The sequence below is a fragment of the Lemur catta genome, chromosome 3 (assembly GCF_020740605.2).
Source record: "Lemur catta isolate mLemCat1 chromosome 3, mLemCat1.pri, whole genome shotgun sequence".
Lineage (NCBI taxonomy): Eukaryota > Metazoa > Chordata > Mammalia > Primates > Lemuridae > Lemur > Lemur catta.
In genome coordinates this window covers 29,045,078-29,058,144 of record NC_059130.1, presented here as the reverse complement: position 1 = coordinate 29,058,144, position 13,067 = coordinate 29,045,078, and the positions used below count along the sequence as shown (strand labels likewise).

The 13,067-nt window shown below is 35.4% G+C and overlaps 1 protein-coding gene across 7 annotated transcripts in view; it reads left to right on the top strand.

Moving 5' to 3' along the window:
- The window catches only part of ASH1L (ASH1 like histone lysine methyltransferase), a 182,927-nt gene that overhangs the window by 26,237 nt on the left and 143,623 nt on the right, over nucleotides 1–13,067 (top strand). The window contains exon 1 of one of the 7 annotated variants that reach the window (XM_045545310.1): nucleotides 12,674–12,751. The exons of the other annotated variants lie outside the window; for them this stretch is intronic. The gene's annotated coding sequence lies outside the window, so the exon portion shown is untranslated. Of the gene's footprint in view, nucleotides 1–12,673; nucleotides 12,752–13,067 lie in introns of those variants that run through there. 7 annotated transcript variants of the gene reach the window in all.

The following is a 13,067-nucleotide window of genomic DNA, read 5'->3' as shown; positions in this document are numbered from 1 at the left end:
AGCTCTCACCAGCTTTTCAAAAGGGTTCATGATTACGAAAAGATTAAACATCACTGGCTAAGGAAAGAAAGATAGACTATTGTGAGGTGTGTTGGTGGTCTAAGAAAGCTTGGGGGGTTTTGTTCTATTTATGTATTTCATTTCATTTTTAATTTAATTTAATTTTATATTTTGGAGACATGGTATCGCTCTGTTGCCCAGTGTCATCGTATCTCACTGCAGCCTCAAATTCCTGGGCTTAAGTGATCTTCCCATCTCAGCCTCCAGAATAGCTGGGACTACAAGTACACACCACCACGCCCAGTGAGACAGGGTCTCACTATGTTGCTCAGGCTGACCTTATACTCCTGTCCTCAAGTAATCCTCCTGCCTCGGCCTCCCAAAGTGCTAGGATTACAGGTGTGAGCCACTGCACCTGGCCTTGTTTTATTTATTTTAAAACAAGACTTTATCAAACAAAACCAAAATATTTCCCCCTACCCTGATTGTTTAAAAGCAGTTGGTCTTTTGTCAGTGCTGCTTACAGCAAATCTGAGGCCATAAATTTCTAGTAAAAACATAGAAAGGTAGGCCACATAGTTTACCTTTTAATAGAATTTTTCTTTCAGCGATATTTAGAGGTGAAAAATAAGGCCCTGTGAAAAATATATAAATTATTTGCTGTCATGGTAAGAACTCAATGATTATGCTGTTTATGCAATTTTTTGAAGGAAAACTCAAGTTCAGCCATGTGACATATTCCTAAATTTAGTAGTTTAGTCATGGACTCTGTTAGAGTGATTTAGATATGTCATTTATATTTTAAACATTTCAGTCCACAGTTTAGGAAGGGGCTCATTAATAGCTAAAGTTTAAAGTTGAGTGCATTTGTTAGACAAAATATTAGAGGGTAACTGCTCTTAATGCAATTCTTACTGTCTTTAACTTAAAGTTATATTAGTTAACAAATTTTAAGGGTCCTAATTTTGGTTTGTTTAAATTACCTTTATTTTGCCTTAAATTACCTGTGTTACATTTTGACAAAAACAAAAATTTCATAACACATAGTGTTGGCAAGAATGTGGGAGTAATAAGTACTCATATGATGTTGGTGGAGAGCAAACTGGTGCTTTCTGGGAGTGGTTTGCTTGTATGTCAATTAAAAATGGGGCATTTCCTTGATCCCACAGTGTCACTTAGTATAGATTCCTGCTGCCTGCTTTTTGATTCTGACTCAATATGTGAAATATTTTTTTTAAAAACATTTTTATTGAGATATAGTTCACATACCATACAATTCACCCATTTAAATTTAATGATTTTTGGTATATTATCAAATTTTAAAAATGGATATAAAATACAGAAGATAAAATTTGCCCTTTAAACCATTTTTAAGTGTACAGTTCATTGGCATTAATTACATTCACAGTGTTATACAACCATTACCATCTATTTCCAAGCCTTTTTTATTACCCCAGACAAAAACTCTGTAACCATTAAGCAGTAATTCCCATTCTCCTTATCTCTAGCGACTGATAATGTCTAATGTACTTTCAAGTGTCTGTGAACTTGCCTATTCTAGCTGCCTCATAAAAGTGTAATCATATAATATTTATTCTTTTGTGTCTGGCTTATGTCATTTAGCACGATATCCTCAATATTCAACCATGTTGTAGCTTGTACCAGAACTTTGTTCCCTTTTATGGATGAATAATAATCCATTATATAGATATACTTTTTTTTCCCTTATCCTTTCATCTGTTGATAGAGTCTAGGTTTGCCTCTACCTTTTGGCTGTTGTGAATAGTGCTGCAGTGAACATTGACTTACAATTATCTATTCAAGTCCTTGCTTTCATTTCTTTGGATGTGTACTTTTGAGTGGAATTGCTGGATCATAAGGTAATTCTATGTTTAGCTTTTTGAGGAACCACCACACTGTTTTTCATAGAGCTGCACTATTTCATATCCTACCAGCAGTGCGTGAGGATTCCAATTTCTTCATATCGTCATGAGAGTATTTCTTTCTTTTAATAGCTATCCTCAAGGGTGTAAAGTTGTAGCTCACTCTAGTTTTGATTTGCATTTTCCTAATGATTATTGATGTTGAACATCTTTTCATGTGCTTATTCCATTTGTGTATATCTTCTTTGGAGAAATGTCTATTCAAATCTCTTGACCATTTTTGAGTTGTGTTTTTGTTGTTGTTGAGCTTTCCAAGTTCTATATATTCTGTATATAAGACTTGTGAATATTTTCTCTCATCCTGTGGGTAGTCTCTTTATTCTCTTTAGTGTCATTTGATACAGAAAAGTTTTTATAATAATTTTGATAAAAACTGGGCGAAGTTTATGTTTTCTTTTATTGCCTGTACTTTTAGTGTCATATCGTAAAAATTATTGCCAAATCCAATGTTGCAACATTTTCCCCCTGTGTTTTCTTCTATGAGTTTTATGGTTTTAGCTCTTATGTTTAGGCCATTCGTCCATTTTGAGTTTAATTTTGTACGTGGTGTAAGGTAAGGGTCCAACTTCATTCTTTTGCATGCGATAGTCAGTTTTCTCAGCACCATTTGTTGAAGAGAGTATGTATCTTTTCCTCATCATTTAATGGTTTTGGCACCTTTGTAAAAAAAATTATTGACCATATATGTGAGGGTTTATTTCTGGTTTCTCTGTTCCATTCCATTGGTCTATATGTCTTTTTACCAGTAGCACACTGTTTTAATTACTGTAGCTTTGTGGTAAGTTTTGAAATCAGGAAGTGTGAATCATCCACCTTTGTTCTTTTTCAAGATTATTTTGGCTATTTAGGGGTTTCTTGAGATTCCATATGGATTTTAGGATGAGATTTTTTTATTTCTGCAAAAGACATTCTTGGGGTTTTGAGAGAGTTTGCATTGAATTTACAGATAACTTTGGTGAGTATTGTCATCTTAATAGTAAGTCTTGGAATCCATGAATGTGGAATGTTTTGACATTTATTTAGCTCTTCTTTCATTTCTTTCAGCACTATTTTCTAAAGATTTTACTGTATAAACCTTATACAACCTTAGTTAAATTTATTTCTATATATTTCATCTTTTGTTGCTATTGCAAATAGAATTGTTTTCAATTTCCTTTTTCAGATTGCTCATTGGAAGTTTATAGAAATACAGCTGATTTTTGCATGTTGATTTTGTATCCTACAACTTCGGTGAATTCATTTGTTAGCTTGAACAATTTGTTGATGCTTTAGGGTTTTCGAAATATAAAATCATGTCATCTGCCAAAAGAAATAATGGAGTATTTTAATAAACACCTTAAGCAATTCTTATGGTCTGGCAAGTTTGAGAAACACTGCTTTTACTTACTGTGAAATTAGAGTGGGTCATTTTCTGATCAGTGAGTTAGCTACTGAAAATAGGGTTTTTTTGTAGATTGAAATACTATCAATAATTTTATTCATATTTTTAAAATTATAAACTTCCCAATGGCTATCATTGAATAGATTACATACAGTGTTTTGAACAGAGTCAAGCAATCTCTTTAAGTTCTTCTCACTGGTAGAACTTAAATAATAAGTGAACTTAAAGTGATAGACCTTGGGTACGGTAGCAGGAAGACAGTGGAGAGCTAATGGAATAAAAAAATGGAAAAACAGAATAGTAGAAGGCAGCGAAGAAAGAAGATCAAAGCATGATGATAAAGTGCCATCAGCTACCTCAGAGGATAAGGTTTATTGTCCTTGATTCATGCTAGTATAGTATTTAGGCTAATATCTTGCTTAATTTCCTACATGGTCCCTTAGTTATTTGAAAAAGTTCTTATAATTCTGAAGCATCTAATTGGTCCATAGAGATAGCTCACACTGCAAAATGTCATTCATTTTATATATATATATATATATATATACACACACACACATATATATATGAGATAGGATATATATAACTATATATATATGATAGGATATATATAACTTAAAATTTGTCATTTTAACCATTTTTTATATATATAAATATAAATTGTGGTATGATATAAATAACTTAAAATTTGTCATTTTAACCTTTCTTAAGCATGTGATTTTGTAGCATTAAGTACATTCCTATTGTTATATAACCATTGCTACTCTTTAGCTCCAGATCTTTCTTATCTTTCCCAGCTGAAACTCTGTACCTATTAAATGCTAGTTCCTCATTTCCCCTCCTTGCAGACATTCCTTCTGTCTCTATGAATTTGAGTACTGTACTTTTCTCAAATAAGTAGAATCATACAGTATTTGTCCTTTTGTAACTGATTTATTCACTTAGCATAATGTCCTCAGGGTTCATCCATTTTATAGCCTGTCAGAATTACCTTTGTTTTTAAGGCTGAGTAATAGTCCACTGCATGTGTATAACACATTTTGTTTATCCATTGATCCATAGATGGACACTTGGGTTGCTTACAGTTTTTGGCTATTGTGAGTAATGCTACTGTGAACATGGTATACAAATACCTGTTTGAGTCTCTGCTTTCACTTCTTTTGGGTATATACCTAGAAGTGGAATTTTTGGATCATATCGTAATTCTATGTTTAATTTTTCAAGGAATCACCGTACTGTTTTCTGTAAGGGTTGTACCATTTTATATTCCCATCAGGAATGAACAAAGGTTCTAATTTCTTTACATACTCACCAAGTTATTCTCTGTGTGTTTTTAAAAAATCATAGCCATCCTAATATGTGTGAGTCACCCATTATATTTATAACTTACAACAATGATTTATATGTATTTTTTAAACCTGAAGAAAACTAAGATCTTTCTGCCTTTCTAATTTTTCTCCAGTGCTCCAAAATAAGCAGCCCTGAGGGGAATTCCCTATTGAGATAGTGATAGAGATAGTAGTATTTTCTCCTTTAGTGAGCATAAGAAAAGAGAATATGAAAGAATCTTGATTTTCTGTGTCCTGCTTGTAATATAATATTAAGACCTTGTTAGGGGGGCGGGCTGGATGCAGCAGCTGACTCCTGTAATCCCAGCACTTCGGAAGGTTGAGGCAGAAGGATCCCTTGAGGCCAAGAGTTCCAGACTAGCCTGGGTGAGACTTCATCTCCACAAAAAATTTAAAAATTAGCCAGCTGGGTTAGGCGCGGTGGCTCACGGCTGTAGTCCCAGCTGCTCGGGAGGCTGAGGCAGATGGATAGCTTAGCCCAGAAGTTTGAGGTTGCTGTGAGCTAGAGCGAGACGTCTCCAAAAAAAAAAAAAAAAAACAAAAAAAGAATTAGCCAGGTGTGGTGGTGTGCACCTGTCTGTTGTCCCAGCTACTGGGGAGACTGAGGTGGGAGGATGACTTGAGCCCAGGAATCTGAGGCTGCAGTGAGCTATGATCATGCCACTGTACTCTACCCTGGGCAACAGCATGAAACCCTGTCTCAAAAATAAAAAACACCTTGTTAGGGATTAATTTTTTTTAAGTGCATGAATATTTGATAAGCAAACTTGACTTATTCTTTTGATTAGGTAATATACTCCTATGATTAAAGATTTAAAAGATAAAAAGGAAATGAAACATTGTTACCATCATTACTCCTTCCCCCACCTGAGCAAATCCATTTTGGAATCCCCTTTTAGGCAGTTAGTTTGATAACAGCCTGACAACCATGATATCTAACAAACAGAACAACCATTTCTCAACCAAAATAAGAAAACTATACTGTATATTGAATGTGTCTTCAGGTTGCTTGGAAAATCATGCCACCTTAAGAACAAATTGTTTGGAACCAAAGTTGGTACAAAGAAATTTCCGGAAAAGTTACTGTTGAGTGTCTTTGATATCATCCAGAAACATATTAAGCATATGCAATTAAATACATGTCCCCTTTTATAAGTTCTTCCCCCATTTTTAAAATATAAATTGTAGCAAGCTGTACACACTGTTCTACATCTTTCTTTTTTCTACTTAATGTATTCTGGAGATTTTTCCATACCAGGTCTGTGAGAGCTACTTTAGCCCTTTGAAATATGGGTTACAAACTATTTTCTCTTCCAGTTTGTTGTCTTTAAAGTTTCTTTTTTGTTTGAGACAGAGTCCCGCTCTGTCACCCTGGCTAGAGTGCCTTGGCGTCAGCCTAGCTCACAGCAACCTCAAACTCCTGGGCTCAAGCAATCCTTCTGCCTCAGCCTCCCGAGTAGCTGGGACTACAGGCATGTACCACCATGCCCGGCTAATTTTTTCTATATATTTTTGGTTGTCCAGCTAATTTCTTTCTATTTTTTAGTAGAGACAAGGGTCTCACTCTTGCTCAGGCTGGTTTGGAACTCCTGAGCTCAAACAATCCACCCGCCTCAGCCTCCCAAGTGCTAGGATTACAGGTGTGAGCCACCACGCCCATCCTTTAAAGTTTCTTTGTTATTTTGCCATGCAGAAGTGTTTGGTTTTTTACCTAATTTAATTTATGAATCTTTCCTTTTAAGGCTTCTCAATTTGTTTTTTTTTTTTTTGTGACAGAGTCTTACTTTGTTGCCCGGGCTAGAGTGAGTGCCATGGCGTCAGCCTAGCTCACAGCAACCTCAAACTCCCAGGCTTAAGCGATCCTACTGCCTCAGCCTCCCTAGTAGCTGGGACTACAGGCATGCGCCTCCATGCCCAGCTAATTTTTTCTATATATATTTTTAGTTGTCCAGATAATTTATTTCTATTTTTAGTAGAGACGGGGTCTCGCTCAGGCTGGTCTTGAACTCCTGACCTGGAGCTATCCACCCGCCTCGGCCTTCCAGAGGGCTAGGATTACACTGAATTTTTATATATCATTAGAAAGGCCTTGTTCACTCCAAGTTTATAAAAGATCTCCTCATGTTTTTTTGTAGTTCTTTTAGAGTTTCTCTCTCTCCTTCTCCCCTCTCCCCTCTCCTTCCTCCTCCTCCCCTCCCCTTTTTTGGAACTCCTGGGCTCAAGTGATCCTCCTGCCTCAGCCTCTCTCCCCAGTAGCTGGGATTATAGACACCCACCACTGTGCCCAGCATGCTTCATTTTTGACATATACATCTTTGATTCATTTGGAGTTTATTATGGTTTATGAGTTACGGATCCAATTCTGTCTCTTTCCAAATAACTACAGTTTCCCCAACACTGTTATTAAGAAGTCCACCTTTACCCCTCTGATTTGGGAAACTACTTTATCATATGCTGAGTTTCCTTATGTACTTGAGTCTGGTCTGATTTTCCATTTTGTGTCACTCATGTTTCTGTTTATTTGCCAGAATGATACAGTTTTAATTACTTTGTTTTAAAGTAGAACTAATCCTTCCTCATAACTCATTCTTATTAATTTATAAACTTAATGCAATTTCAGTGAAAATGTAATTTTCTTCTAGAACTTGTCCAGCTGATTATAAGATTTGTATATTGTTTTTTTTTTAAATCTGTGGTTGCACTTGGAGGCTAATTTGATGATGACTTCTTGAGAGGCTTTGACTCTGCTTTGCCAAGAGTTAGGGTATGTTACTAACATCTTTTAGGGGTCTCAATTTTGCCTCTAGGCCGTGGTTTGGTACATTTACCCTCTGGACTATCATGCTTATTTAGGTCAACCCCTTTTCTTTTGGTATCCTTGGAGATTTTTCTTATGAGGTCAGCAGTGCAATAAACATTATATTTTATGCTGGTTTGAGTTATTTTGTTATGATAGAAGACTTGTCACAGTATTTAGCCTGCTATATTGCTACAAGTGGGAATCCCCTGGTTGTTTTATTAGCAATATGTTCACTATTAATTTTATAGCAGGTTTTCCTGTCTTCTTTTTTCCTTCTAAAGTCAAAGAAAAACTTTCTTATAAATTTTCTCTAAAAATTTGTGTTGGCTTTCTTGCAACTTTATGTGGTGTCTGTGCCATTTCATAAGTTGTCAGAATGGTACATTCTAATACAACAGTATTTTAGAAAGTAAAAGTATAAATGGAAGTCATAATATTTACTTATATTTATCATACACTAACTTAAAAGGAGTTAAAGCAATGTACACTCCTTTCCAGCTTTTAAAGTAAATTCCAGTTTTGGAATTGGGCAGCATAGTCCATCTATAAATGAGTGTATACTTAGTATACACTCTTAGTATACACATTTAGTATACTAAGCCAAAAAATATGCTTTTGTGACAAAGGAAAAAAAAGCCAAAACATCTGTTTCCTATAGCAGGTGATTAAAAACTGAAACTTGTGTGAACAGAAAAAGATTGAGGGGGATATTTCACTACCACTGTGTACTGATTACAAATTAGATCAAAATAGCATTGAAATTTAGTGCTGTGTTGACTAACATTTTGTCACTGGATAGTTTATTTGATGTTACTTTAGTCTTGATGAATAAATTTAATGAACCCAATGAATTATAAGTGACATTTATAGTCATACTTATCCTTCCAAAAGATAGTTTTCTGTTTAGAAAAGAAAGGTCTGTGCCAACTCATTAGATTATTTAAGAAATAGTTTATTAAAGAAGCAATTTTGAATTTTAGTGATTTTTATAGAGAATTATTATTTTTAAGACTAGTCAAATGCAGTAGTGAGAAGGGGGGAAGGTGGTAGAACAAGAAATTCAATCTGTAACTGACTGAACAATCAAGTGAGATAACTCACTACCTTCGGACCAGCCATGTAGAGAATTATTAGAGCCCACCTTAACCCAAGTATTAGACTTAACTCCTGTTGGCCTGAAATTTTATTAAACTATAGAACTGGTAGATTAATATAGGTTCTTAAATAATTGGACAATAATAATAATAATAATTGGATAATAATAATGATGCCTTAGCTCTTGCTCAGTGTAGATGGTTTGCCTAGCAATTTTAAATTGCTGCAAATTCCAATGATTTGAAATGGAATTGTTGGAAAAATACTGTTTTGACATTACCTAGGTTTTCACTTTCCTTTCTTGATATTTCTGCTAGATAGCAATAGTGTATTAGGTTTTCTAGATATAGTAGTCCCTTAAAAATGTACCCTGTGTTAGGTTAGCCCAGTTTTAGATAAAATGTATATATAGTTGGTATAATTCAAATGCCATGAAATTTATCCTTTTAAAATGTAAAATTCAATTTTTTTATGTTCAGTGTATTAAATATATACAGAGTTGTGCAACGATCACAAATTTTTTTTTCTTTTTCTTATTTTTTTGAGACAGAGTCTCACTCTGTTGCCCGGGCTAGAGTGAGTGCCATGGCGTCAGCCTAGCTCACAGCAACCTCAAACGCCTGGGCTCAAGCAATCCTCCTGTCTCAGCCTCTAGAGTAGCTGGGACTACAGGCGTGTACCACCATGCCCAGCTAATTTTTTCTCTATATATTTTTAGCTGTCTATATAATTTCTGTCTAGTTTTAGTAGAGACAGAGTCTCGCTCTTGCTCAGGCTGGTTTTGAACTCCTTAGCTCAAACAATCCGCCCCGCCTCAGCCTCCCAGAGTGCTAGGATTACAGGTGTGAGCCACCATGCCTGGCCAACTATCACAAATTTTAAACATTTTCATCAACTTAAGTTTATATTTTTATTGTGTTTTTTACACCTAAGATAACTATTCAAAAGGACTAATATTTGCTTTGTGCCTTCACAAAAGAGGGTCAAGTTTTATATCACTTAGTTTTGGACATAACATGTAGTGTAGGCTAACAGCATTCTTTGATTAATTCATTTTCCCGTGTGCCATAAACAAGTAATTATGCTGAAATGTCATAACTGCCATAATAGAAATACTTACAGAGTATTTGTGTGAATCACAGAATCATTGGGAGAAGGTCATGGACAAGAGAATATGCAAAGAGTAGCTCATATATAAAATTAGGTGTTGAAAAGTTGGGTACGGTGGCTTATGCCTGTAATCCTGGCAACTCAGAGGAGGGAGCATTACTTGAGGCCCCAAGTTTGAGACCAGCCTGGGCAATATTGCAAGACCCCATCTCCACAAAAAATAACACACACAAAAAATTAGGCAGGCATGCCTGTAGTCCTAGCTACTTGAGAGGCTGACATAGGAGGATTGCTTAAGCCCTGGAGTTTGAGGTTACAGGGAGCTATGATTGCACCACTGCTCTCTAGCCTGTGCAACAGAACAAGACCTTGTCTCTAAAAAATAATAATAATAATAAATAAAAATAAAATTAGATGTTGACAACTTTGTTAGAATTTGCTAGAAAGAGAAGGGTTTTGGGGACAAAGTAAATAAAAAAGGGCAAATGCACACTTAGGATGTTTCACAGGGTGTTGTCAGTTGTGCCATAAAACAAGAATTTGACAGCCTTTTAGTGTGAGTACTAAGAAAATGTAAAGAATGGAGGAAAAAAATCAGCCTTTTGTGTGGCATTAAAAAACTTTGGAAATGACTGCCTCAGTGTTTTTCCATTTTTTCTTCTTAACAGATCTTGGGTTGAATCTTCCATGTCCTGATATATGAAGTGGGTTGTTTCATTTTTTAAATCATGTTCTGTGTATATTTTTGCTTTTAGCTTTATAGAATTTTTAAAAATAAGAATTACATGACCATACACATCTTTTTCTAGAGTTTGTGGTCTTCCTTTATAGTAGTATTATTCCTCTTAGAAAGAGGAAAAATTAAAGTTAAAATTGCTTTTTTGGAATGCTTTTCTATTTGAGAAATACCATATCAGTTATAGCTGTAATGTTAAATCTTATGGAAGGTACAATGCCTAACTTTTATTTTATAAATATGGGCATAATTAATAGTGAACTACCTTGGTCTTTATGCAGGAGTGAAGGTCATGCAGGAGCCAGGAGCAGTGGCTCATATATGTAATCCTAGCACTTTGGGAGGCTGAGACAGGATGATTGCTTGAGATCAGGAGTTCAAGGCCACCCTGAGTAACATAGCAAGACCCTATCTCTAGAAAAAAATAGACAAAATTAGCTGGGCATGGTGGTGTGTACCTTAGTCCCAGCTACTTGGGAGGCTAAGGCAGGAGGATTGTATGAGCCCAGGAGTTTGGGGTTGTAATGAGCTATAATGATACTAATGCCCTCATAACCAGGCAGCAGAGCAAGACCTTGTCTCCAAAAGAAAACCAAACCAAACCAAAACAAAACAAAAGCCAAGCAAGGAATAATATTGGAGCAGATTTGTAGAGCTTCTTGAGGTCACAAAAGCAGGTGGCATTAGAGGTCAGGTTTAAAGATGAGTTGCAGGGGTTTAACTATAAAAAGAGGAAGGAAAGTGAGGCATATTGGGGTTCCATGATATAACTGGCAAAGCTCAGCTTGACCCTTGGTGTTGCTGGTCTGTTTAAAGATTATCTGTATGTGTATATATTTTTTAAACCAACCACTTCAAGATATAGCAATTAAAAATTATCTTGTAGGAAGAAAGGGAAACTTGTTTTATGTCTAATATCTACCTTCCCTGACCCCCAGACTAAAAAACAGAAAAATAAGAGGGCATCATCTAGGGCCTAATGAATAATCTTCGCCTTCTCGTTACAAATGACTGTCAGTTTACACCAACAAATGCCTAATGTCAAGAGTTAAGAGAGGCGCATATATGATTAGTATATATATTTTACCTTCATTTTTGGAAGACATCTCAAAGTCAAGTATACAAGCTTGCAATAAAAAGTTCTATATTTGGAAGTAAGAGTTTAGGAGGTGTACAAAAGCATTTTGACAAAAATGCACAGATGGTAGATATATACACTAGAATATTTTAGCTATTTTTAGCCAAGTTACATTGAATCACTAACATCTGAGAATATATGTGAAAGCAGAAAGATGATCCTGACATCTTTCTGCAGGATTTGGTAGTAACTTGCACAGTAAAAACAGTGAAACAGCATGAAACCTGCTTCTGAACCCCACCTTCCCATTTTTCAGCAAAATTGCTGAGTGTAATTATCCTGTATTTCCTCATTCATTACTTGATTTTATGGGTAGGGGGCTCCAAAAGACTGCAGAAGAAATCAAAAGCAGATACTGAAAATTACAAGCCAAAGGCAGGGGAGCTTGGTAACTTCCTTTTACGCTGTTTATTGATTATGATGATTTGGGCAATTACAACAGTTAGGAATTATCAAACAAGTAGAAATTCTCCTAAACACACTTAGTGTCTTTTTTTTTTTTTTTTTTCATTCTTCTGTTTGTCTCCACTTCAAGAATTAAATTACCAGCTGGGCATGGCATCTCACACCTGTAATCCTAGCACTTTGGGAGGCTGAGGCAGGAAGATTGCTTGAGGTAGAGTTTAAACCAGCCTGAGCAACATAGCAAGACCCCATCTCTATTTAAAAAATGGAAAAATTAGCTGGGTGTGGTGGCATGCGCCTGTAGTCCTGGCTATTTGGGAGGCTGAGGCAGGAGGATCACTTGAGCCCAGCAATTCAAGGTTACGGGGAACTATAATCATGCCACTGTACTACAGCTTGGGTGACAGAGGGAGACCCTGTCTTTAGAAAAAAAATAAATAAATTATCCAAGATAATAGAGAAAAATTAGAAAAGTAAATTTAAGGTTACTAAATTCCTAAATAAAAAGCAAAAAGGATAAAAAGGCTCACTGTGTAATAGAGAAAGGAAGGAGGATGAGAGAGTAGAAAGACTCAGCTAAACATTTTCTCTGCCTTTCAGGCAGTTAGTTACTCTGTCTTCTGTGCTTTCATTGCATATATTTCTGTTTTTAACATGTAGCACGTTGTATCATAATTATTAATATTTATCTCTTTCTTTTACTAGTGATGGCTCCTTGAGTGTCAGGGTGATCTTTTTAGTTTTTGCATGATCAACACAGAAAATGCTTTAAAAACAGTTCAATAAGACTGAAGGTAAGATCTGTAAACATAAAACAAATACCATCATCACCACCAAAAATAGAATCCTTAAAATATAGTTTGAGAATATGAAGATTTATTTCCGTAGTCCTAACATGTTGTTTTTAAATAACTGTTATAACTGAACTGCTCAAATATTTTCTCTTCGTTCATTTGCTAAAAATGTGTAGTTAAACTTCTATGTCTACTTAAACAATCTGTACTTTTCCTATTTTGAAGAAATTAGTGTTATTGGTAGTAATGCTACTACTTGTAGCTGTTTCATGGATTTTTTGGTAAAGAACACCTTTGGAGACTGCCTTTATAGAAC